Raw genomic sequence first — 25,804 nt, 5'->3', positions numbered from 1 at the left:
AACAGGGGAGAAAGGGTTCAACCCTAGTTCTTGAATTCAGCCAAATTAGAAAGAATTTCAAAGAAAATAAACTGCATGAGCTCAAGATTTCGATCATCTAAACCTACTTATTGAAGTGGTAAGTCAAATTTCTTGATTTGATGAATAATAGGAAGTGGGTTTCAACCCAATCATGTGTTTATGTTAAAATACGTGTGATTAGATGTAAGGAGTGCACTATAGGATAAGATTTATGTGTGAATTTGATTATTTGAAAGACTTGTTGCATGAACCCATTTGATGTGAAATATTAGAGATGTAGGATGATGAAAATTAGAAGTGATCATGTGTAATTTTGGAATATGATGATGTTGTAATACTTGAATCTTGGGCAAATTGATGTAGGATAAAAGAATGATATGAACTTGGTTGATCATTGACGGAATATGAAGTAAACTAGTAGGATTTGTACTTAGAAAGCTTGTATATAGTGTCCTACAAATGCAAAGCCCGCCAAGTGCTCGATGAAATGCCTAAAAGAACGTATTTGTGAAATTCGGAAGAAATTATGATATTGTTGCTATATGCTAAACTATGAAAATAATGAAAAGATATTTGGATGAACTAAACGATGGAATGAATATGTTAATGTAGGCGTGAAGGAAGAAAGCGCAAGTGCTAGGAAAATGGAAAACGCACAAGATCGAGGTATGTTGTTTTATGCATACAAACTTTATTTTGTAACTTGTCGTTTTTGTACCAAAATTATAATTGTGGCAGTCCGTAGTAGTTATGTTGTAGATAGCATGACCCGTCACAAACGGGTCATATGTGTAGGATCGTTTTCACGACCAAACGAGTCGTTCAGAAGAGATCTCGTCCAATACGAAAGGCGGAAACAGACGAATCAGAGTTATTTCAGCTGATTTCACTTAGATTCACTTAAACTGTCTCTTGAATTGATATCAGATCATTTTACAATGTTGGAGACACTTCGGCAGAGCTTCGCTACCGGAATCAGAACGTTACAAATGAAATCACCAAGACAACTATATATAGGCGTGCCATTTCGCATGGAATGGTTCACATGAATTGGCCAATGTCATTTCGTACGAAATGGCAACACCATTTCGTGCAAACTGGATTTCCCATTTCGTGCGAAATGGCCACAACCCACATGCTTTTCATTTTTCTCGTATATCATACCCTGATCTATCTAATCTATCACAAAACTCGATACAAGACGAAGTCGACAGACATATGCACCAACAGACTCCCCCTTAGATGTTGACGAAGTCTTCAGTGTCGAGTCTTTAGTATGTCAACCCTTCAGTCTTTATCAGTCTTCATGCTCTCTCCAAAGAATTCTCCATTGTAAGCATCCTCTATCTCTTTCTCTTCTTCTCTCTCTCTCTCTCTCTTCCAAAATCTCAACCTGGCTCTTTAACATTCAAACTCTCCCTTGAATGTTGATCCATAATTTGTATCTGGTTCTATCCTTTTTCAGCATTAACAACTTCTATCTTGAACACAGTTCCAGGATCGGAAACTGGCTCTTGCATCTTCAGACTCCCCCTTTCGATAAGCTGGGATCGAAGTCTGGAATTCACAAACATTTCCTGGTTCTCTGTAGCTATAGAATCTAGAACCTGGCTTTACCCTCATGCTGAAAGTCCACAGGAATCGGAACCTGGCTTTCGCATATCTTTCAGGAGTCATAACCTGGCTGCTTCTGCCTGCACAAACTCTACCTCAAAGTAAGATTTTGTTTAACAATTTTTAAGTTCTGCTGATCACTTGTAAAAACAACTTCAAATCATCACTTGTAGATATCATCCAAAATGATTTAACATTTATAATCTCGGATGACCACTTGTAAGAGCAATTTTTTTTCTTCTTTCTGAACAAACTCTCCCAACCCTATTTATCATGTTTAGCACTTGGAACTTTGAAAATCAGCTTTTCAACATCAGTTGTCAAAAATAAGATGAAATAAAATCTTTTTGAATTTTCAAAATTTTATACTAAAAACACAATCTTTTTGGATTTTTGTTTTTGATGGAAAGCAGTAAAGAAATATTTACAGACAATCTTTTTGTGAGTTTGAGTAAGAGGATCATATCAGTTTATGAGACAAATCACTAACACCGTTAAGCTTTAAACATTTTAAGTTCTAAACGATTCACTTAGATTGTCAGTATACTGATCCACTTAAATTTTCACACAAAGTTCAACTGTTTTGAGATACGAGAATTAGTGTTTTAAGGACTTAAACTTATTCGCGTGTCCCACCTCAGAATATACTCCCGTATCCAGACTTCTATATTCAGTCTTCAGGGGTTACCTATATATCCGAGAGATGTTCCTGTTAGGATCGGAGGTTGTCATGGTTGTGTTTGTTTGTATAATTTGAACATTCAGAGAATATGAAACAGTGTAAAGTGCAGCGGAAATGAATACAAACTTTGTTAAACACAAATCAAAGAAGAGAATAGTTTGATAAACAATTGCTTTCTCAATAAGTTGAATGATTACAATGAAAATCAAAAGATTACAAGCATGCTTACATAACTAAACTCCCCCTCATCCTGATACCCCAAGGTTGGTTGTACAAGATGAAAGGATTGAATTGAGGAGAAGAACTCACTTAAAACGATCAAATGTAACAGTACAGAGTACTGTTACATTTATAGACAATCCAAACCACTGAAGCATCTCAGCTGACGTCACCATGAAAGTAACATCTAACAACCTAACAAACTCTATCTACTGATCTATACAACTACTGCTTTGCTAACTACTGATATTTCATAATATTACAGAAGATGAATAACACTGTTGCTGCATCATTCCACTGATGTGAACCCAGCAGTACTTGTCATGATCAGCAGTGCTTGACTCAGGGCAGCAGATTGAACAGCAGGGCTTTTAGTCTTCATCAGTCCTTGAATAGAACAGCAGTTGCAGGTCAGCAGATGTTGATAAAATCAGTACATTGGAGTATATCAGCTGTTGGAGCCACAGTCTAGGGGAAAGCTTATAGTAAACAGTTGCTTATTGTGAGTCCACTGTTGTGATCCGGTTTTGGCTTTCATTATCTGTTCCTCTGGTAGGGTTCAATCCCAACAATCTCCCCCCTGGAACAGATAATGCCAAAACCCTTCATTATTCTGGACCTTTATTTCTCATCAAGAGTTCCTTAGCTTGTCTTTTAAATTCAGCTTCAAATTCCTTGGAACTCAGGTCATCTTCATCCCTACACAGTGTAAGTTCAAGGAGATCCTGCAAATCTTCAACACTAAGGCCTAGTGCTTCTCTCCTTGATATGTACTTCACTTCACCATTGGTTCTGACCAGAGTCAATACGTGGGTCTTTTGATCAAATATCCACACTAGTATTTTTAAACCAAATGGGTTTCTTGGGAGAGATTTATTCTTCGATGAGTTTGTAGATGTTGGCCTTTTGAAAACTTGCAGACTTTCAGACATTCTTTTGAAGGCCATCTCAATGACTTTGTTAGCTGCAGCTATGTCTTCTGCAGTCTCTTTTTCGATCAGCTCTTGCCTATCAAAGTCTGTCATGCCTGTCGAAGTTTTTGGTGATGCAGGTTTGGTTAATACCTTCTTAAAAAGGTTCTGAAGCTTTGTTGAAGATTCTTCTTTTAGACCCATTTTCATGATGGTATCATTAAAGTATTCAGCTTCCTTTTCTTTGACCTCTTCTTCAGACAGTTGTTTACCTTCTTCCTGGCTTGACACAAGAATAGGACTGTCTGCTGATTTGAACAGCGTTCTGAGGTTTTCTATCTGCTGTTCAAGCTTCATCATTTGTTCACGTTTCTTTGAAGCGGCTGAAAGAGTTATCTTTCTTTTCTTTAGCCTTTCATAGGCTTCATCAGTCTGCTGCTTTGACCATTTTGATATGGCTTCAGCAGTATCCATTTTTGCATCCACCAGCTCCTTTTTCTTTCCTTTATACTCAGCAGTTAGGTCAGCAATGAGCTTTTTGTATTTGCTCCAGTTTGGAGCATTCTTCTTCTTTGTAGGATCATTCTTGATTTTTTCAATCCTTTATGCCCCATGCCTTAAAGCAACTATTGGCCATTCTTTGAACTGGTTTTCTTCAGCATGATAGAATTTCTCTTTCATGATGTAGGCTAGGTATTGTTTTCTTAACTTTTTTCATTGATCAGCCTTTTCTTTGTTTAGTTCTTGTGCAAACTCTTCTATCTGCTTTACTTTTGTGAGGAAGAACTCCAGTCTTTTAGCAATGCCTTCGTCACTTAAACCTTCACTTTCACTTTCAACTTTAGCTCTTATTTTAGCTTGCCTTGCCTTGATCTTGAGGTAATCATCCATATCCTTTGGTGCCATGTAGCCTATGAGTGAGGAGAATCTTCTTTTTGAAATCATCTCATTTTTGATAGCTTCAAGTTCCAGTGGATATTTTGCAGCATTAGGATCATGTATGCCCTCATCGGTAGAGATTGGCTTTCTTTTTCTGTTGAAGAGCTTTGGTTGTGATGTAGGAAAGGTGAGAGCAGTGGTGGATGGTTGACAAACAGCTGTTGAAACAACTGGTGTCTCAACTGCTGTTGTCATTACAAGTACTGATGTATCAGCAGATGTCTTCTGCTTTTGAGCAGGGGTTGTGATGGCAGTAGTTTGAGTGGTGATGAGTGGCTGACTAACAGCTGTTGAAACAACTGGTGTTTCAACCACTGTTGCCATTACAACAGATGTTATAACATCTGCCGTCTTCTGCTTTTTGGCAGGAGGTGATGATGGGTTGGCTGTTTTTGATGGTGATGGTGGTTTTGATGCTGTAGACACAGATGGTGGTGGAGCAGTAGTTGTGGTGGTGTGTGGTGATGTGGTGTGTGTTGATACTACAGTTTTGGCTTGACTATTTTCTGGCTCAACATACATACCATCATCAATTCCCTTTTTCTTCCACTAGATCTTCTCCCCCTTTTTGGCATTATCTGGAAAGGGTTCATTCATGAAAAGAACAGTGGAGGGGACCTTTCCAGAGGCACTTTGAATGTGAGCCTTTATAGCTTTAATATCCGCCTGAGTATCTTTGAATCTTGATTCCACCATATTTGTCAGCTTTTTAACATGTATAGCATGCTGCTGATCTGCCATCTGTTTTTGTCTTTCCAGCAATGGTTGGAATAGGTTCCATAACTCATTTGCAGCAGGCGCTTGTTGAGCAGATGCTTGAGCAGGAGGAGCAGTGGATTGGGCTTTCTGAGCTTTTAACAGCTGCTGCACCATATCTTTTATTTCAGCAACAGAGGTTTCAAGGTTTTTGACCCTGCCCGTCAATTCCTGATATTTTGAATCATCACCTGAATTAACAGGATCATCTGAATCCCCACCAGCAGTGGTTTTACCAATGTATGACTTAGGAACAAAGTCCTAAAAATCAGCCATTGATGCCCCTTGTTCTTGGTCATGGGGACTTCTTTCTTCAGCACTTGATAACCTTTTGATGTTGCCAGTAGTTAAAACAATCTCACTGGTGGTTCTTAGTGGTGCTATCGAAGAAATTGCCTTCAAGGGAGTCTTATGTATGTAACCACTGTCCAAATGCAAACAAGTGGGTTCAACATTTGTAGTGGCTGCTCCACTTGAACTACTGACAGGAATTACTTGTAATTCCTGCAGTGTAACCACCTCAGTTGTTGCTGGGATAACAGAGATATCAACATCAGACCCAGTCACTTGTGGGAGTATACTCTCAGTGATAGGTGTTTGAGAGGAACTGGTTTGTGTCTGAGTAGTACCAACTGTATGCAACAAAGGTATCATGGATTGTGGTAATATGGAGGGTGAGGGTGAAGGTGTAGAAAGAGACATGTCCTTGGGATTAGGACTGTGGAAGATGGATCCGAGTGGGTCCAGAGCTTCATATTGTGGGGTCCCTGTGCTTACAACCTGATCCTTTTGTGAGGATGCAGGAGGAGTTTGAGGCAAGGGTTGAGATCTTTCTTCCATCTGCTGTGAGGAAGTAGCAGCAGTGGTTATTGGTGACTTTTGTGCTGTCACTGGCATTGACTCTGGGATCTCATCTTCCAGAGGTGCCTTTGGTTTGGGTTTGGTGGGCTTTCTGGATGTTTTCTTTTTGGTCTTTTTAGTGGTGGCAGGTGTGGGTTTCAAAATAGTGGGTGTGCTGCTTTGATCACCTGGAGTAGTGGGCTCAGCAGCAGGTACCTGAGGAGCAGTTTCATCTGCTAAATTCTGCTCAGGTACCCCTGCTTTTGTTTTTACAGGGGCTAACATCCTTGAGAAAGTCTCAGGTGTTAAGCCGTTTATTTGAAAAGGAGAACCTTCTTTGAGCAAATCTGCATCTTTCTTTTCAAATTTTTGTTCAAGATAATAACTCAGAAATCGTGGAAAGAGCAGAAATGCTTTGCTGTCAACATTCTTTACCATATCATTAAAAATTTCCTGGGAGTAATTGTAATCTTTATTATTTAAAATAGCATATCCCAGACATTGAATTTTTAATGGTATTTCATTGAAAGATGTTATTTTATTTGAAGCACACATCAAAAGTGTGTGAAATAAAAATCTGGGTGCAGAAGGAAAATAACCTTTTTGTAAGGTATCCGTTTTAGGTTGTTCTGCATATCCCCTGTTCAGAAAATCATTTTTCAACTCGGTTTTTAAGAAAGAAATTTTACCTTTCTGATCGTCGAGTTTGAAGACTTCTGAAATAGATTGTGGAATGATTTGGATGGCTTTACCCTTTATTGAGGAGTTTATGGCTTTGATGACATCATCTTGTTTCTCAAGAGTGGCATTTTTCCAGAACTCTCTCTGGGTTTCCTGGTAGATGGGAGCATCTGCTGTTAACAAAGTTTTATACTTTGATGCAGATATGATGTCTATGATGGAATTGAAGGTGTTGTCGGTTGTGGGTTTTGTGAGTATACCCACATAGTTGTGAGGAGCTTTGAATGGTATTTCGCTCGGTTCAACAGCCATTTGAGTGGCGTCTGTTGGGGTTGAGGAAGAAGATGGTTTTGATTTTGAGTTCGATTTTGGTTTCGTCATTTTTTGATGAAGAAGATCGAAGAAAGTTTTGCGAAGAAGAGTGGGAAACTGCTTTGAAAAGAGAATTTTGGAATTCAATTCGACAGTGTGAGCCCCTGTTTGGGTTTAATCAGGGTTTTATTTTAGGGAAAAAATGAATGCTGACGTGGCAGCGGTTATAATGATCTGACGGCTAAAAACTGTCCACGTGCCAACCCCTGATGAGATGGTAAATAATGGAGGATAGTTGTTTTGACAGCCACTGATGGATTAAGCATCAGTAGTTACAACGGTAACAAAATGAGGCAGTGGATGATTTTTACTATCAGTAGATAGTGTATCAGTGGATAGAACAATGATTTTGAACATCAGTGTTTTTCAAGATTTTAAGGAGCAGGGGTTGACTTTCAGCAGTGGACAGACTTTAGAGAGCAGAAGTTTAGGCACAACAGCATTTAAGGTACAACAGTGGTTAAAAGCAGTCATGAAGATCCTTAATATAACAACTGTTTGTGCAGCAGTGTTTTGACTTTTGACAAACAATTTAGCATCTGCTTGTTTAGATGTGGGTATTGGTTTTGTGTAAACACAACTTTATGTTCAACATCTCTTATTCTGCAGAAATGATATACTCAACAATTTACATTTTGGATGTAAATTCTCAAGTTTAAAATTGTCAGCAGTTATCTTAGAAATCTTTGTTCAAGGCTTTGCCACATGTTCATTATTCCTGACAGTGGTTCAGCACCCCAAATGATGAAGACATTTCTACTAGGGCTACTCAATTTGTGTCTTAATTATTTGAATTAGAACATGAGTATCTCAGTAGTTCAAAATCAATTTGCAATCAATCATTGATATGTGATAAATAACCTTGAGTTTGATATGACCTTGACAAATGTACCATTTCCTTTTGATCTAATTTTACGGATAACAACTTCACACAAAAATAAGGAAATTACATCCTGACCGGTGAGAAACCTTTTACTATAAAAAATGAGTAAAAGTACAAAATATATTATTTGAAAAAAATGAAGTAATATATCCGGTTTTATTTGAGAAAAACACCTTAAGAAATAGTTAAAGGATGTTTTGAAAACCAACATCAAAAGGATCGGACAACTTTTCAAGTAAGAACATGATCATATCATTCTCAAGTTATTTTGACCATTGTTTAGGGTCATTTTCTTCACAATTGATTGTAAATTCTTCTTTTAAGGTCAATCACTGGAGATGCCATTGTTACCTGAACGATTCCTGTATTTGGTGAAAGCACGCAGTTGCATGATGACCACTGTTTACCTAACTTTGACCTCATAAGTGTTTTATGCTTATACTCCTTTTCTTTTGGTTTTAAAAGCTTTGAGATAAGCACACTTTTGAGTTTTGTTCATTTTCTTCTTCCCTTTTTACCCATCCCATTCATAAGTAATAAATTACTTACTGGGAGGTTTTTATGAAAGAATCCTCAATCCAAAATCATTTTCAGCAATGTTTTGAGAGATCTGGCCACATTTGTACATGTTTTATTACCAATTCTCACATTACATATGATTTGGACTGGTTTGACCCCAGATTTTCTTCATGTGTTTTGACAGAGTTGATTTGGTCCTTCTGAGGATTCTCAACCTGCTTTTTAAGACATAAGATTTCATGACTAAAGCTTTATATCCCTCTTTCTAAGTTAACAAACACTAATGTTTATATGAACATAGGTTTCGCTAATCCGAGGTACATTCTTTAGTATAAAACATGATGAAATCATCACAAATTCCAGAACAATGGTTGAAATCAATTTTTGAATGAATATAATCATATCATAGTTACCAGATCTGGGGACTATGAGTGATTTGTTCATGACATCACTAGTTGTATGAGATTTGTGAATCTTATGACATCTTGGTTGTTTTACAGAGTCTCAAATTTATCATTTTGAACATGATTTCTTTTGCTCTGTTTTTCAACAAAATGCAATCAACCTTAGTATCAATAAATTTTTGAGCTGAACTGTTATGTCAAATTGATTGTTAGATCGAATTTGACTGTCCAGGCTCTGATACCAATTGTTAGGATCGGAGGCTGTCATGGTTGTGTTTGTTTGTATAATTTGAACATTCAGAGAATATGAAACAGTGTAAAGTGCAGCGGAAATGAATACAAACTTTGTTAAACACAAATCAAAGAAGAGAATAGTTTGATAAACAATTGCTTTCTCAATAAGTTGAATGATTACAATGAAAATCAAAAGATTACAAGCATGCTTACATAACTAAACTCCCCCTCAGCCTCATACCCCAAGGTTGGTTGTACAAGATGAAAGGATTGAATTGAGGAGAAGAACTCACTCAAAATGATCAAATGTAACAGTACAGAGTACTATATCTACTGATCTATACAACTACTGCTTTGCTAACTACTGATATTGCATAATATTACAGAAGATGTATAACACTGATGCTGCATCATTCCACTGCTGTGAACCCAGCAGTACTTGTCATGATCAGCAGTGCTTGACTCAGGGCAGCAGATTGAACAGCAGGGCTTTTAGTCTTCATCAGTCCTTGAATAGAACAGCAGTTGTAGGTCAGCAGATGTTGATAAAATCAGTACATTGGAGTATATCAGCTGTTGGAGCCACAGTCAAGGGGAAAGCTTATAGTAAACAGTTGCTTATTGTGAGTGCACTGTTGTGATCCGGTTTTGGCTTTCATTATCTGTTCCTCTAGTAGGGTTCAATCCTAACAGTTCCCCACTGTAGGAACGTTGTCGGACCCGAAATGATTCGATCAGAGGCGTTCTACTCAGAATGAAAGGCGGAAACAGACATAATGAGTTGAATTCAGCAAGATATTCACTTTAATTGTCGTTTATATTGATCTGGAACAATTTTACAGCAAGATGACACTTCGACAGAGCTTCGTCGTCGGAAAACACCAAGCTAATTTCGTACCAACTGAAACGAAATCACACCTATTTATAGTTGACCTAATTCCGCATGAACACTACTCACACGAAAATACATTACACGTGAAATTACAAGTTCACACGATATTAACTAATTTCGTGCGGAATTACTAGTTGACTTTTCATGCGAAATTAGCTCTTCAAGCGAAATTAACATTTTGCATGATTTCTCGATCTTCGTGCCATGAACAATGCAAGACTCGATACAAGACGAAGTCGACAGACGCATGCACCAACAGACTCCCCCTCGAATGTTGACGAGTCTATTGTGTCGAGTCTTTGCCACCTTCAATCTTTATCAGTTTGTCTGCTCTCTTTTCTTCAGCACTAACATACTCCATCGAACAAAACTTTACCAGGATCTGAACTTGGCTCTTTCGTCTCTCCGATTCTCTTGATCAGATCTCTTGATTCCTTAAGTTCATCAGCATCATCAGCTTGCGTGAACTTTATCTTCAGAATCGTAACTTGGCTCTTTTCATCTACAGACTTCCCCTATCGATAAGCTGGGATCGCAGCCTGGCTTTCACAGGATCAGGATTTAAACCTGGCTCACACTCTTCTCAGGTATTGGAACTTGGCAATCCTGCACATCCTCTACCACACAATAAACTTTACAAATTTAACATTTGACAAATTTATACGTTCAAACTCCCTTTCAAATCAATCCCGAATGATTTTTCATTTTAAACCTTCTGATGACCACTTGCAGGAAAAAAAAATTCAAACATTTTTATATTTAACAGACTCCCCTTCAAAATGATCATCATGTTCAGCATTTGGAATTTTGAAAATCAGCTTTTCAACACCAGTTGTCGAAAATCTTTTTGGATTTTTTTTTCAAAAATTTATGCTAAAACACACTTAAAATCTTTTTGGGATTTTTTATATAAAGTGCAGTAAAGAAATATTTACAGACAATATTTTTGTGAGTTTGTGTAAGAGGATCATATCAGTTTATGAGACAAATCACTAACACCGTTAAGCTTCATTTCATTTTAAGTTCTAAACAATTCACTTAGATTGTCAGTATATTGATCCACTTAAATTTTCACAGAAAGTTCAATTGTTTCGAGATACGATATTAGTGTTTTAATGACTTAAACTTATTCGCGTGTCCCACCACTTGAATATACTCCCGCATCCAGATCCTAATATTCAGTCTTACAGGTGAGTATACCTAGATGATATCTGTAAAAGGGTTAAATGCAAAACCGTGTGAGCTCAGGTCAGAACTTCCGTTCAGCAAAGAGATGACGGCTCGACTTTTGGTGTGTTCCCTTTAGAGAATCTTTTCTTCAACAGCACATGATTAGCTTTTTTCAATGTTTCATCATTTTTTGTACTGAGGGTAATACTATATTTCAAGCAAATGCAAAGTATTATACGGGGACTAGGCCATTGCTTCCGCAAAATCAGAAGTCTCGGGATAATACCCCAAATATCACTAAGTATAAAGACCTAGTATCTCAGATTTATATCTCGAAAACAATCTACTAAATGTACAAAAACCTACTGGCACATCCGCAGTGAGATTGCTTATCACATTTATCTTTCCAAATCTTTAGCGTGTTGTGATAGTCCACTGATGTACTATCATTTCTTCTTTTAAACAACAAAACTCTTTTTTTAATGTTATCATGTTTTTGGCTTTTTCAAAATTTCTAATGTTTTTGGATTTTCTGAAAAATTTTTACTCCCCCTAAAATGCAAACACATTTAAAGAAGAGTTAATTACTGTTTTCGTCCCTGTGGTTTCTCAAAAATCACTATTTCAGTCCATTAGTTTAAAAATTGCGATTTCAGTCCCTGTGGTTTCACTTTCGTAACCATTTTAGTCCACCTCGTAACCATTTCAGTCCCTGTACTTACGGAATAAATGGATTGAAATGGTTACGAAAGTGAAACCACATGGACTGAAATGGTTACTAAAGTGAAACCACAAGGATTGGAATTGCAATTTTTAAACTAATGGACTGAAATAGTGACTTTTGACAAACCACAGGGACGAAAACAGTAATTAAATCTTTAAAGAAATTTGAAAACAAAACTGTACAAATTAAGTGACAACTGTTGTGAATCGCTTCATTTCGCCATCCACTTGGCATAAACAATCAGAACTCCCCCTTACAACAAACTATTTTCCCATTACGATTTCAAAACACTTAAGTTTGTTTTAATCAAAATGATTTTTCCGGAAAATAAGTTTTGTTAAAAACCACATGTAGGTTCGGGGATCAATTCATCACCTTGTTTTCAACCACTTGTATGAAGATTACATCAAGTTCAAATTAATGACCTTGATTAATCACTAAGACAGAACAAACCTCTGTACCACTTGTAAGAAAATCAAGTACAACTTAATGTCCCTGATTTACCACTTGTAAGTATGCACAATCAAACCTGTTACAAAGAATGATGCTGATTCATGCTCCGCGATTACCAACTTGGGAGCTCCGGCAAGTCAGATTTTTCAAGTAAAGAAAATGTCCACCCAAGCCCGACCAACCTTGAGTGATCTTAACTCTGATTCAGTCGGGTTATAAGTTGCCTTCTTTGTCGCATAAAAATCTTTAACCCCTTGAACTTTACCCTCAATCATTTTTCCAAAAATCTTTTTCACGTTTCCATTGAACGCTTTCTCAACATCAAATTCTTTCTTCTCAGAATAGAATTGATTTGAGATCTCAACCTTACCAACCTTTGATTTAAAATTCTCAGCCTTCAATGGTGGAAAATTCGCATCATCCACTGGAGGTACTGAGTTTTCCTCTTTTACCTTAACCTGTGGCTCATCTGACTTTGTGGAATCAGATTCATCACCGATTTTCTCAGAAAACTTCTTAACAACCCACATTTGGTTGTCTTTGGCTCTTTTTTTGTAAAAATTCTTCCTTGAGCACTCACCAACTTCATAAGTTGAATTCTAAAAAATTTTAAATTTTTCAGTTGGTGGTTCATTTTTCTCAACAACTATTCCTTTAAATTTTTCAGAGATTCCCTGTTTTTTCTTTGTATCCAACGGACAATTCCATGCAATGTGACCAGCTTCATTGCATTTAAAACATGTTTATAGTATCCTTTCTATGAAAAACTCCAGTCCCCATTCTCTTCTTCTCAGCAAGAAACTCTTGGTTTGATTGTCTCTAGAAAGGTTTCTTCTGTTCTTCTTCAGCACTTCCTCCTGAAACAAATTTTGTGTTTGTTTTAGAAATTTTATCATTTTTATAATTTTCAGGTGGAATAAAACCTAAACCTTTCTTTTTGAAATTACTGTTATGGTTTGGTTTCTTTTGAAAACCAGAACTAGAACAGTAACCTTTTTTCTTGTTTAATCGCTGTTGAACTCTTGAAGTGTATTTTTTACGTTTTGCAGAAAGATTTAAATATTTTATTTCAGAAATATTAATTTCTGTTAGTTTGAAAACCTTTTTTATCAAATCAGTTTTAACACTTCTTATTGGAAACTCTTTGTCAGAATATAATTTGTCAAAATCATTCAAAGTATATGCAACTTCGAATGTTTCGTCATCCAAAGTCCCTTTTGATAACAAAAATTCTTTACTATAAACACGTTTAACCGAAGACTTTGGACTGTCAACTGATGATGATCCCGGATTTTCAGATTCAGAATTTGACTCCGACTCCTCATCTGTATCCAACACCTAATCGACCACCTTTTTTATTAACTCAGACTCATGATCAGTGTCAGACGAAGTGAACGTGACGTCAATGTTTTCTGGTAATTCATCAGTTGTTTCGTATTTTAACTTCATATTGACAGCCTTATTGACTTGCTCCACATTTGGTTTTCTGGGAGAATATCCTTCCCAGATTGGAGGCGGACACTTGTTATAGCTAACACTCTGTTTCTTACCAGTATCTTTTTTCTTTGGCTTTTCATCTTTAAATTCTTCCATACCTGCAACAGTTGGATAAATTCGGTCAATAAGATAATCAAAACTAGAATAACTCTGTAATAATCGTCTGATTCTCTCATTTTCTATCTTTTCAATTTCCAACTCTTGCTTCCATTTTGCACTTTCTTCAATATAAAAATTGATAGCTTTCTGCTTCGACATCATCACAGCATTCAGCATTGTCAGTGCATCTTCTCGTTTAGAATTAGTCTTTCGCAAACCAGTTACCGTTCTGTTCAATACATCGTATGATTCCTTCACGTAATTGAGATCAAACAGTAACTTTTCAATCATCTTGTCTTTCTCACTTAGTTTTTCATCTTTTTTCTGCACACTGCTTGCAATATTCTGAACACTTTAAGCAAGGCTTAATGACTTCCACAATCTTTTCTACTTCAATGATCTTTTTGACTTCAACAATTTTCTCAACTTCAACAACTTTTTCATTTGCTTCAAACACCTTTTTTTATCACTTGAAACACTTCTTCAGCAAATTGAACTTTGTCACTATGTTCAGAATTTCTTTCTTGATCAACGTTTTCACATTTCTTCTTTTTCTGCTCGTCTCACCTTCAGCTTCTCCAAATGATCTGCAAAATAAAATTGAAAACTTTCAGGAGATAACTGAGTTTTTGCAATATTAATATGTTTTTCTTCCTCATCATCACCACTGTCATCAGTTGGTGTTTGATCAAACTCTATCATCTTTTCTGAACTATCATCTGAAGAACTTGAATCAAATAATGATTGATCAACAATTGTTGTTCTATCTGAACTTCCATCTGAAGTCACAGACTCTTCATCTTGATTCTTCGCATTATCAGCAAACACTTTCATCCATTCTGAAAACATATCAGATTCTTGAATGACTTTAGCAATGAGAGCAACAATTTTTGAATCAGGTGGAATGTATTTGTCCCAGCTGAAGCCTTTTGCCACCTTTTCATCATCTTGATCAATGATACCATAATAAGCTTTCTTATTTGCATCTTGAATCATTCTAGAATGTGCAGTTTGTGGCTCTTTTTGTTGTTGTGGTTGATGTCCAACTTGTTGATATATGGCTTTTCGATAGTAATCATCTTTTCCAAACGGATTCTTTGCTCCATTTCCTTCTTGATTCTTGCATTCTCTTTTGAAATGACCCTTTTCCCTGCAACGAAAACAAGTTACTTTAGATTTATCAAAACCCAAAGTAGATACATGAGCATCTAGAAAATCATTTCCTCCAGTAATCATTTTGAACTTTTCAGCTCTTCTCAGAACACTTGCTAAACACCATTTGGTGTCCATGAGCTCCATCTCTTCAGCATCGATCTGATCGTAATCTTCTTTTGTCAGCATAGGATTTCCGATTCGTCCAGCAACCAATCCTTCATAAGATTGTAGCACGGTAGCAAGTAACTCCATGTGATCTTTAGCAACTTCTTCGGAAAAGCTTTGACCATTCGGAAGATTTAATGCAATGTTGCACTGTATCACACAACCATTTCCAGTTTTTGAACTTTGATGTTGAAAGCTTGTAGTTGAACTCTTCGGATTCACACTTGAATATGAAGAAATTCCACTCCTGCTGTTTGGACTTTGATTGTCTGAATCAGATGAATTTCCAGCACTAAAAGCAGTTTGGATTTTAGGACTCATTTCAACATCTTGAATACCACCTTTGTAATACATTTTAACATCTTGTTGACCACTTGGATTATTCATCCTCGCAATCTTTTGCTGTTCAAGATCTTAACTTTCAATCTTTTCAATGAACTGTGAGATTGTCAAATTATCATATTCCCTGGTGTCCTTCAAGATCATCAAAAATGTACCCCACTCTTTTTGAGGTAAAGCATCAGCTAATTTGTCGACCCATTCATCTTGACTTTTCTCTATTCCCAACAAAGACATAGATCGAACTAAGTGGCAATATCTTTCAATCAATTTCTTTGATGTTTCTCCCGCCAAGCTTGATAACAAATCGAATTCTTTCTTTAGCAATGCTTTCTTGCTCTTAATCATTTTCTCACTACCCTCGAATTTAACCTTCAATGCATCCTAGATTGAAAGGGCAGTGTTATCATGTTGAAGCAAGATAAAAATGTCTTCCTTTACAGCTTACTGTAGAAGACTGATCATCAACTTTTCTGCTTTATACATGTCTCTCTCTCTTTGTCATTCAGTTCAGAAATTGCTTTTGTAACACCCAAATCTGTACGCGGTCTAACATACTTCTTCTCAATGCATTCCCAAGATCTCAAATGATTAGCTTGCACCCAGTTTTCGAATCGATCTTTCCATCCATAATATTCCTCGATTCCCATAAGCTTCGGGGGCTTTTGCAAAGTTCCGGTTTCGTTCTCCATGTTCATGCTTTGAGCAATAGCAGCCGGAGTAGTTGGGGATGAAGCAAACGCGTTGTAGAATTCCTCTTCCATGATTCGGTAACACGTTTTCCAACAAACAACACTTTTAAACAAAATTAAGTCTTCAAACGAGATTACCTGTCCAAGCGAAATTACCTGCACAGGAAATTTCAAACGGGATTAAACTTTTCAAACGAAATATGTAATATCGTGTGAAATTACTCTCAGTTTCAAACGAAATTAGGTTTGACACGAGATTACTCAAATAAAATTAGTATCTCGTGCGGAATTAAATGCAATTTCAAACGAAATTAATCCAAGAACTATAATTTCGTGCGGAATTAGTATGTTGATGTCATCATTTCAAACATATTTTCAAACGAAATTACAAATTTTGTCAGATTTTGATTGAATTATGGTCCAATTCTCTCAAGGCTTTGTTAAAACACTGTTTTGCATGTTATATGTGAAATTCAGATCATTTTAACCGTCCAAACTTGTTCAATTGATAAAAGAAGATGTAGAAGTAAGAAAAAGAGATGAAATCAAGCTGAAATCTGAAGAACTCCTCCTCCTGAGCTCTGATACCACTTGTAGGAACGTTGTCGGACCCGAAATGAGTCGATCAGAGGCATTCTACTCAGAATGAAAGGCGGAAACAGACATAATGAGTTGAATTCAGCAAGATGTTCACTTTAATTGTCGTTTATATTGATCTAGAACAATTTTACAGCAAGACGACACTTCGACAGAGCTTTGCCATCGGAAAACACCAAGCTAATTTCGTACCAACTGAAACGAAATCACACCTATTTATAGTTGACCTAATTTCGCATGAACACTACTCACACGAAAATACATTACACGCGAAATTACAAGTTCACACGATATTAAGTAATTCCGTGCGGAATTACTAGTTGACTTTTCATGCGAAATTAGCTCTTCAAGCGAAATTAACATTTTTCATGATTTCTCGATCTTCGTGCCATGAACAATGCAAGACTCGATACAAGACGAAGTTGACAGACGCATGCACCAACACCCACGAGATAAATAAGTTATGATATTTATGTTTATATCTAGAAAAGAATCTACTGAACGTATAAAAACCTACTGGCACATCCTCAGTGAGATCGTTTATCACATTTGACTTTCCAATTCTTTAGCGTGCTGTGATAGTCCACTGATGTACTATCATTTCTTTTTTTTCACAACAATACTCGTTTTTTATTTTTCAATGTTTTTGGATTTTAGATTTTATCATGTTTTTGGATTTTTCAAATTTTCTAATGTTTTTGGATTTTCTGAAATTTCTTACTCCCCTAAAATTCAAAGCCATTTAAAGAAAATTTGACAAACCAGTGTGAATTGCTTCAATTCTCCATTCACTTGGCATAAACAATCAGAACTCCCCATGACAACAAACTATTTTTCCATTATGATTTCAAAACACTTAAGTTTGTTTTAATCAAAATGGTTTTTCCGGAAAATTAGTTTTGTTGAAATTCACAAACCACTTGTAAGTTAGGGGACTAAATTCATCATTTTGTTCATTTTTAGCTACTTGTAGGTTCACTTTTCTTTCACCACTTGAATGAAAGTTAAATCAAGTTCAACTTAATGACCTTGATTAACCACTTGTAAGTTTTTCAAACAAACATTTTCAAGAATGATGCCGATTCCTACTCCACGATTACCAACTTGGGAGCTCCGGCAAGTCCAGATTTTTAGTCATGATAGGTTCTATCCCAGTTACTAACCTGGGGTGAACCATCTTCATCTGGTTTACTCGTTTCCTTTTCATAAAATTCCTTTACCCCTTTGACCTTCCCGTCAATCATTTTTCCAAAAATATTTTGAACTTTGGGGTTAAAGGCTTTTTCAACATCAAATTCTTTCTTTTCAGAAAAGAATTGATTTGAAATTTCAACTTTTCCAATTTTTTATTTTAAATTTTCAGCCCGCAATGGTGGAAAATTTGCATCATCCAATGGCGGAAGTGATTTTTCTTCTTTTAGCTCAACGGGGCTCCTCTGACTTTGACGAGTCAGATTCATTGCCAGAACTATCATCTGATTTCTTAACAACCCACTTTTGGTTGTTAATCTTCACTTTTCTTCTGTAAAAACACTCTTTGAACATTCACCAACCTCAAATTTTGAATTTTTGAAAACTTTAAATTGTTTGGTTGGTGGCTCAATATCAACCATCTTTTCTTTTATTTTTTCAGAGACCCCCTGTTTTGTTTGGATTGCCTTTGGACAATTCCTGGCAATATGACCAACTATTTTGCATTGAAAACAAGTTCTTGTCTCCTTCTTCTTCTGAGCAACTTCCTTCCTCATTCCTTCTTGCTTCTTCGCAAGGAATTCTTTGTTTGTCTGCTTCCTGAACAAATTTTCTTTTTCTTCTTCTGATGATGTCCCTGAAACAAATACAGTTTTTTGGTTAATAAGTTTTCTCATTTTTATAATTTTCTGGTGGAATAAAACCTAGACCTTTCTTTTTGAAATTACCGTTATGGTTTGATTTCTTTTGAAAACCAGAACCAGAACTGTAACCTTTTTTCTTGTTTAACTTTTGTTGAACTCTTGAGGTGTACTTTTTAGGTTTTTCAGTAAGAATTACATTTTTTATTTTAGAAATATTAATTTCTGTTAGTTTGAAAACCTTGTTAATCATTTCAGTTTAACACCTCTTATTGGAAATTCTTCATCAAAATATAATTTATCAGAATCATTCAAAGTATATGCTACTTTGAATGTTTCGTCATTCAAATTATTTTGTGATAACAGATATTATAAACCCGTTTGTCCTTTTTAACTGTTGGTCTTGAAGTGTCGAACTCAGACTTTGACACTGACTTTGACTCCTCCGTTTCATCTTTTTCCAACACCTGATCAACCACTTTCTTTATTAACTCGGACTCATGATCAGTGCCGGATGATGTAAAAGTGACATCAATGTTGTCTGGCAAGTTATCTACAGGCTCAGATTCCCACTGTAAGTTGGTTGCCTTTTTGAATCTTTCTGAATTAGGATTTCATGGAGAATATCCATTTTCAAGCGGAGGTGGACACTTGTTATAACTGACACTTTGTTTCTTACCAGAATCCTTTACTTCAGTATCCTCTTTTGTTTGGGAATTCTTCACTTCAAATGGTTCTTCTTCAAATGCTTTCATGCCTTCCACTGTAGGATAAATCTTGTCAATCACATAAGAAGAACATGAGTAACTTTTCAATAACCGGTTTACTCTCTCAGTTTCTATTCTCTGAGTTTCCAACTTTTGTTTAAGCTCAGCACACATCTCAATGTAAAATTGACGATTTTCTGCTTTGACATGTATGCTCCATTGAGTGTCTTCATAGTTGTTGCTTGTTCACTGCTTGACTCGTTATATTGATTCATGGCTTTGTTTAAGACATCGTATGATTCTTTCAGTCTGTTCATGTTGTGAATCAACTCATTGTTTTGCTTCTTCATAGTCTCACAGTTTTCACAATTCTCAGACACCTTTTCTGCATCAGCTTCTATTTCAATCTTGAAAGCTGGAATTTCTTTGACTTGCTTCTTTATCACACAGACTTCTTCATCATCATTTTTATTTCTCTCGGCTAGAAATTTTAAATGCTCTTTCATACTTTCTGCATAATACGAATTATCATCATCACGATCATCTTGTTTTTTAACCTTCTTCTTTGCCACTCGAGCATTTTCAGCATCTCTCTCGGCTAGATATTTTAAGTGCTCTTTCATACTATCTGCCCAATAATCATCAGCATTATCTTCAACGATTTGAGCAACAAAGGCTTTATGATCTGAAGTTTTGTTAGGATCATAATCATGCCAATTGAAATCTTTTGGAAGCCTTTCATCATCTTGATCTGTCAGACAAGCTTTACTCTCAGCTGAAATATATTTGTCCCAACTAAATCCTTTTGATGATCTTCCATCATCTTGATTAACTAGATAAGCATTCTTTGATTCTTCAATCTCCTTCCTAGCATGAGTAGTTTGTGTTGATTGTTGTTGATACGGCTGTTGAGCAACTTGATGATAAATCACTTTCCGATAATAATCATTGTTTCCGAAAGGATTTTGAGCTCCACTTGCTTCGCGGTTTGTGCATTCTCGCTTAAAGTGCCCTTTTTCCCTGCAACGAAAACAAGTAACTTTAGATTTATCAAATCCTAAAGTAGAAACATTTGCATCACGAAAATCATCTCTTCCAGTAATCTGCTTAAATTTTTCAGCTCTTCTCAACACACTAGCCAAACACCACTTTATATCCATCAACTCCATCTCCTCAGCATCAATCTGACCGTATTCCTCTTTTGTCAACATTGGATTTCCGATCCTTCCTGCAACTAAACTCCCATAAGACTCTAACACAGTCACCAACAAAGACATATGATTTTTGGCTACTTCTTCAGAGTAATTTTGATCATTCTCAAGATTTAATGCAATGTTGCATTGTAGTACTTTGCCATTCTTGGTTGCTGAAAAATTCGGATCGAATGATGGATATGAAGAGAATCCAGTTTTTCTACTTGATCCTTGATCTGATCCTCCAGAAGAAATTTTTGCATTGAAAGCAGTTTCAATTTTTGGTGCAATGTAGGTCTTATTACTAGTACCTCCTTTGTAATACAGACCAATGTCTTGTTCACCATCAAAGTCCTTCATTCTCGCTATCTTTCGTTGTTCCATCTCTTGAGCTTCGAGTTGTTCAATAAACGTGTTCAACGTTAGATTGTCAAATTCAGGTTTATTTTTCAACATCATAAGATATGTGCCCCGCCAACTTTTCAATCAATTCATCATTATCTTTCTTGATGTTCAATCTTTTCATGTTCATCAACAAATTGCAATATCTTTCTATAATTTGCTTGGTGTTTTCAGTTTTTAATCCACAAAATAGATCAAATTCTTTCTTCAAAAGTGACATTTTGTTCTTGATCATCTCTTTACTTCTAACAAACTTTGATTTTAGTTCTTTCCATATTGAATGTGCACTTCCGTTGTGTTGTAGTAAAGTCAAGATTTCTTCCTTAATAGCTTGCTGCAAGAGACTAACCATCATCTTTTGATTTTTGTATTTCTTTTTCTCATCAACACTTAGATCTTTGATATCAACCTTCTCTCCGTTGTCCTTAACGGGTCTAATATATCGATATTCAGTACATTCCCATGCATCTAAGTAATATGCTTGAACCCAATTTTCAAAACGTTCCGCCCGTCCACTATACTCCTCAATATCCATAAGCTTAGGCGGTTTTTGCATGGTGCCCGTTTCATTTTCTAGCATTGTATTCTGAGTCACAGTGATCCGGGCAGCAAAGGCGTTGTAGAACTCATTTTCCATGATTCGATTTTGAAAATTTCACAAACCCGGACTTTCAGACGAACTGGTCACTATTTAAACGAATTGGAACCTTTTTACCCAATTCATGCGAATTGGAATGTATGATTCACATAAAATGGCCCTTTCAAGCGAAATGAACCTCCTCAAAAGAAATGAACCCTAATTTCACACGAACTGGGGTCAATGTTGATCAATTCGTGCGAAATGGAATGATGCTTCAAATGAAATGGTACTTTCAAGTGAAATGGAAGCACCTGGTGCGAAATGGAAGCCAATTCGTGCGAATTGGAAGCAAATTCAAACGATCTGATGACCAAATCGTGGGAATTGGTGCTGAAGTCACACAATCGGACAGTTTTTGACAAAATTGATTAAGTTTTAGGTCGATTTAAGGTCTGATTCTTTCAAGGATTTGTTAAGACAGTGTTTTGCACGTTATATATGAAAATCAAGCCATTTTATCCGTAAAATATTTGTTAATTTTGAAAAATGTGAAGAAAGTGAGTAGAAATCAGAATTTTTGATGAAATCAAGCTGAAAATGGTAAGAACTCTTTCTCCTGAGCTCTAATACCACTTGTAGGATCGTTTTCATGACCAAAGGAGTCGTTCAGAAGAGATCTCGTCCAATACGAAAGGCGGAAACAGGCGAATCGGAGTTATTTCAGCTGATTTACACTTAGATTCACTTAAATTGTCTCTTGAATTGATATCAGATCGTTTTACAATGTTGGAGACACTTCGGCAGAGCTTCGCTACCGGAATCAGAACGTTACAAATGAAATCACCAAGACAACTATATATAGGCGTGCCATTTTGCATGGAATGGTTCACACGAATTGGCCAATGTCATTTCGTACGAAATGGCAACACCATTTCGTGCAAACTGGACTTCCCATTTTGTGCGAAATGTCCACAACCCACATGCTTTTCATTTTTCTCGTATATCGTGCCCTGATCTATTTAATCTATCACAAGACTCGATACAAGACGAAGTCGACAGACATATGCACCAACAATATGAAATGAAGGTTTATGAATGATATTGTGATATGATCGGTTTATCTCGAATGAACCGTATATTGGAAAGTTATGTAAGAAAGGAATGTAATTACTTGAACCGTTATAAACGGATTGGAGTTGATGTAAGTATAAAAGATGAACGGAATGTATTTGTTCGTGGTAAACGGACCGAATGGAAGTTTATGTTACGAATTTAATTACCCGTTTCTAGCGGGTTAATAAATGTATGTTTTATCTCACTAATGAGATAGTATGTTTTGACCCGTTTTAACGGGTAAGTAATGAATGGTATGTTTTATCTCTACTTTGAGGTAAGTATGTTTTGACCCGTTTCAACGGGGAGTAAGTGCAAGAATAATGTGAAGACACGAAATAGATGAATTGGTTTATTAGATTAAATGTAACATAGTTAATGGAATTTAACTCTTCAAATTTGTTGTTTGATGTAGGTAAATCCTCAACATAATGGCTTGGCGACTTGGAACGAACACACATGAATCACGTCCACCATGCGCTTCCGCTACGTTTATAATTATGTTATGGGTCAAAAATACTTTTGTGGTATATAACTTATGTTTAGTAGCTAGACTTTAAAGCTTAACATGTTATATCTTTTGAACGTGTCGTAGAATTTCTTGAAATGATGATTGTTAAAAACAGGGAACCGCTCATGTTACGAATGGGTCATGCCCAATTTTTATTAAAAATAGTATGTCAATAATATTTCTGAATGTGCATTAAGAGTGTTTCAAATACTTTTGTTACAAATAGTTTATGTTTAGTTGTTAAACTTTAAATCTTAGTATGCCATGTCCTACGTATAAACCTACTTGGTTGCGAATGTCTAAACAGAATGGTTTTTGTATGAACAATTAAGTTTATTTCTAATGGTATGTAAAAAGTTTAAATTGGGTCGTGATTTTCGTCGATAAAGTATTGAGTTTTGACCTTATGGAAAGTGGACGTTTCAACTCTATGGACGAAAATGCCGAACACCAGTATGTTGGGCAGAAATTGGAGAAAAGCAACTGTCAGGTCCTGAGATTGTACAAGCGAAAACTGACAAAATTATTCAAGTCAAGGAAAGACTGAGAGCAGCACGAGATTGTCAGAAGAGTTATACAGATAACGGAAGCAAACCACTAGAATTTCAAGTTGGAGACAAGGTAGTGTTGAAGGTCTCACCATGGAAAGGAGTCGTAAGATTTGGTAAGAAAGGAAATCTAAGCCCAAGGTATGTTGGACCTTTTGAGATTATCAAAAGAATAGGACCAGTAGCGTATCAGCTACAACTGCCAGAAAAAATGGCAGGAATACATGATGTATTTCATATATGTAACCTCAAGAAGTGCTTAGCAGACGAATAATTGATAATAACTCTTCAAGACATAGAGGTAAATGAAAAACTAAAGTTTGTAGAAAAGACAATACAGATCAAAGATAGAAAGATCAAGAATCTCAAGCACAAGAGATTAGTTCTGGTCAAAGTGAAATGGGATTCGAAGAGAGGGCCAGAGTACACATGGGAACTAGAGTCAGAAATGCAACAAAAGTATCCACGCCTATTCCAGTGAATCTCGAGGACGAGATTTAAAACAAGGTGGGGAGGATATAACAACCCTCGAAAACGCCCTAAAACATCCCGTAATCACAAAACCGAACCCGTATAACCTTATCTTTGTAAAAAACAAATAAAATAATAATTTTTGTTCTGTCACGGGCCGTGACCGACCAGAGGGAAACTTCTCGCGTGGCGCGAGAGGCTCGTTTCTTTCCGGACACATATCACGCCACGTGTCATCCACGTGTTAAAGCTACCCCATGGCTGGTCAACCCTAGCCGTAGCTAGGGTACCCTCGCGGGGTGCAACAAGAGTAGGTGGGACGGGTCGCGGGGCGCAAGAGACCCCGAAACACCTATAAATTGAGCTTCAGTTTGCCATTTCAAATCGTTCATGTCTCTTTCTTTCTCTCTACACTTCTGAACAAAAATTAAAACTAAAATACCCCCTAAATCACGAAGCTCTGTCTCGTTGTAACTATTTTAACCCCCTATCACTAATTCGTTATCCTACCCGATTGATCTAGGACCTAGCAACGCATGTCAAGGCTCTGCCTGACTAAGTACGTTGGGGTTCTGTCTCGTGATGTATGGCTACAGTGATGTGGGTTATTATACTAACGCGAGTGCATTGTTTGTTTTTAATAGGCACTCAAGAAAATTAACAGAAAACATTCCCAGGAAGCCCATAGAAAAACATAAGTTTACAATGTGAGTCATTCTATTTTTCTCATAGTTTGTGAGCCATTATTTCAAATGTGTTACAAAACCCTAAATGTTTATCAGTTGTATTTACAGTGATTAAGTTTTTTTGTAATTTTACAATTATCATCAGTATGTGGGGTATTGTATACATTACTTGACACTCGTTAATATTACACAAAGGGTTAGCCAATATTAGCATGACTGCAAGCACGGGGGACAATGGTGCCCCGGTCGCAATATTGTGTTGAGAAATTGATAGATATAAACAAATGTAAAAACTCTTGATGCTGCAAAATATAACAATGTGTCATTTTATAAAATGGAATGTGTTCACCAGTATTTTTTGCTGATAAAATATTTTTAAAACGTGTTTCAGGTAACTTGATGTGAAAGCTAGTAGAAGCCAGCTATGGAGCACTGAAGGCTTAAAGAAAGTTGCTATAAAGTTACCTAAATAAAAAGTTTATGTTTTCAGCAACTATAGTTTATCCCTATAAAGATATTATAAATGAAATATGGGTTTTATCCGATTTGTTTAGTATAAAAGCTTGGTGTTTTGAAACTCTGAAATTTATTTCCTAACTACGATCCCGATATCTCATTTCCGTTGCCAAATTAATAAACACCAATACCACTTGACTGGTTTGCGGCTCCCGCTCCCGGGGTAGGGGTCAGGGGTTGCGATAGTTAGTGGCTAATTTACAGTTAATAGTATACAATTTCCTGTAGAAACTATGATTAGTGTTTGAATAGAATTAAGTGTTCTACCAATCTTCAACAGCCGTGAATTGAGAGGTTGTTGGCTAGTCTCAAGTGATTAGGTTTCTAGGTTAGATTCTTCGTGAGAAGATCTGTCACGGCCCTAGCCTCGGTTTGACCCGGTCAAGA

The 25,804-nt window shown here is 36.4% G+C and overlaps 1 long non-coding RNA gene across 1 annotated transcript; it reads left to right on the top strand.

Moving 5' to 3' along the window:
• LOC110905706 lies at positions 1-23,280 on the top strand. Its single transcript, XR_002573357.2, has 3 exons — positions 1-118; positions 634-687; positions 23,101-23,280. It is a non-coding gene; the product is annotated as an uncharacterized LOC110905706 (long non-coding RNA).
• Positions 23,281-25,804: the final 2,524 nt, after the last annotated feature.

The sequence above is a fragment of the Helianthus annuus genome, chromosome 7 (genome assembly GCF_002127325.2).
Source record: "Helianthus annuus cultivar XRQ/B chromosome 7, HanXRQr2.0-SUNRISE, whole genome shotgun sequence".
NCBI classification, from domain to species: Eukaryota; Viridiplantae; Streptophyta; class Magnoliopsida; order Asterales; family Asteraceae; genus Helianthus; species Helianthus annuus.
Note: the sequence above shows the minus strand (reverse complement) of the source record. Positions and strands in the feature narration are given on the sequence as shown.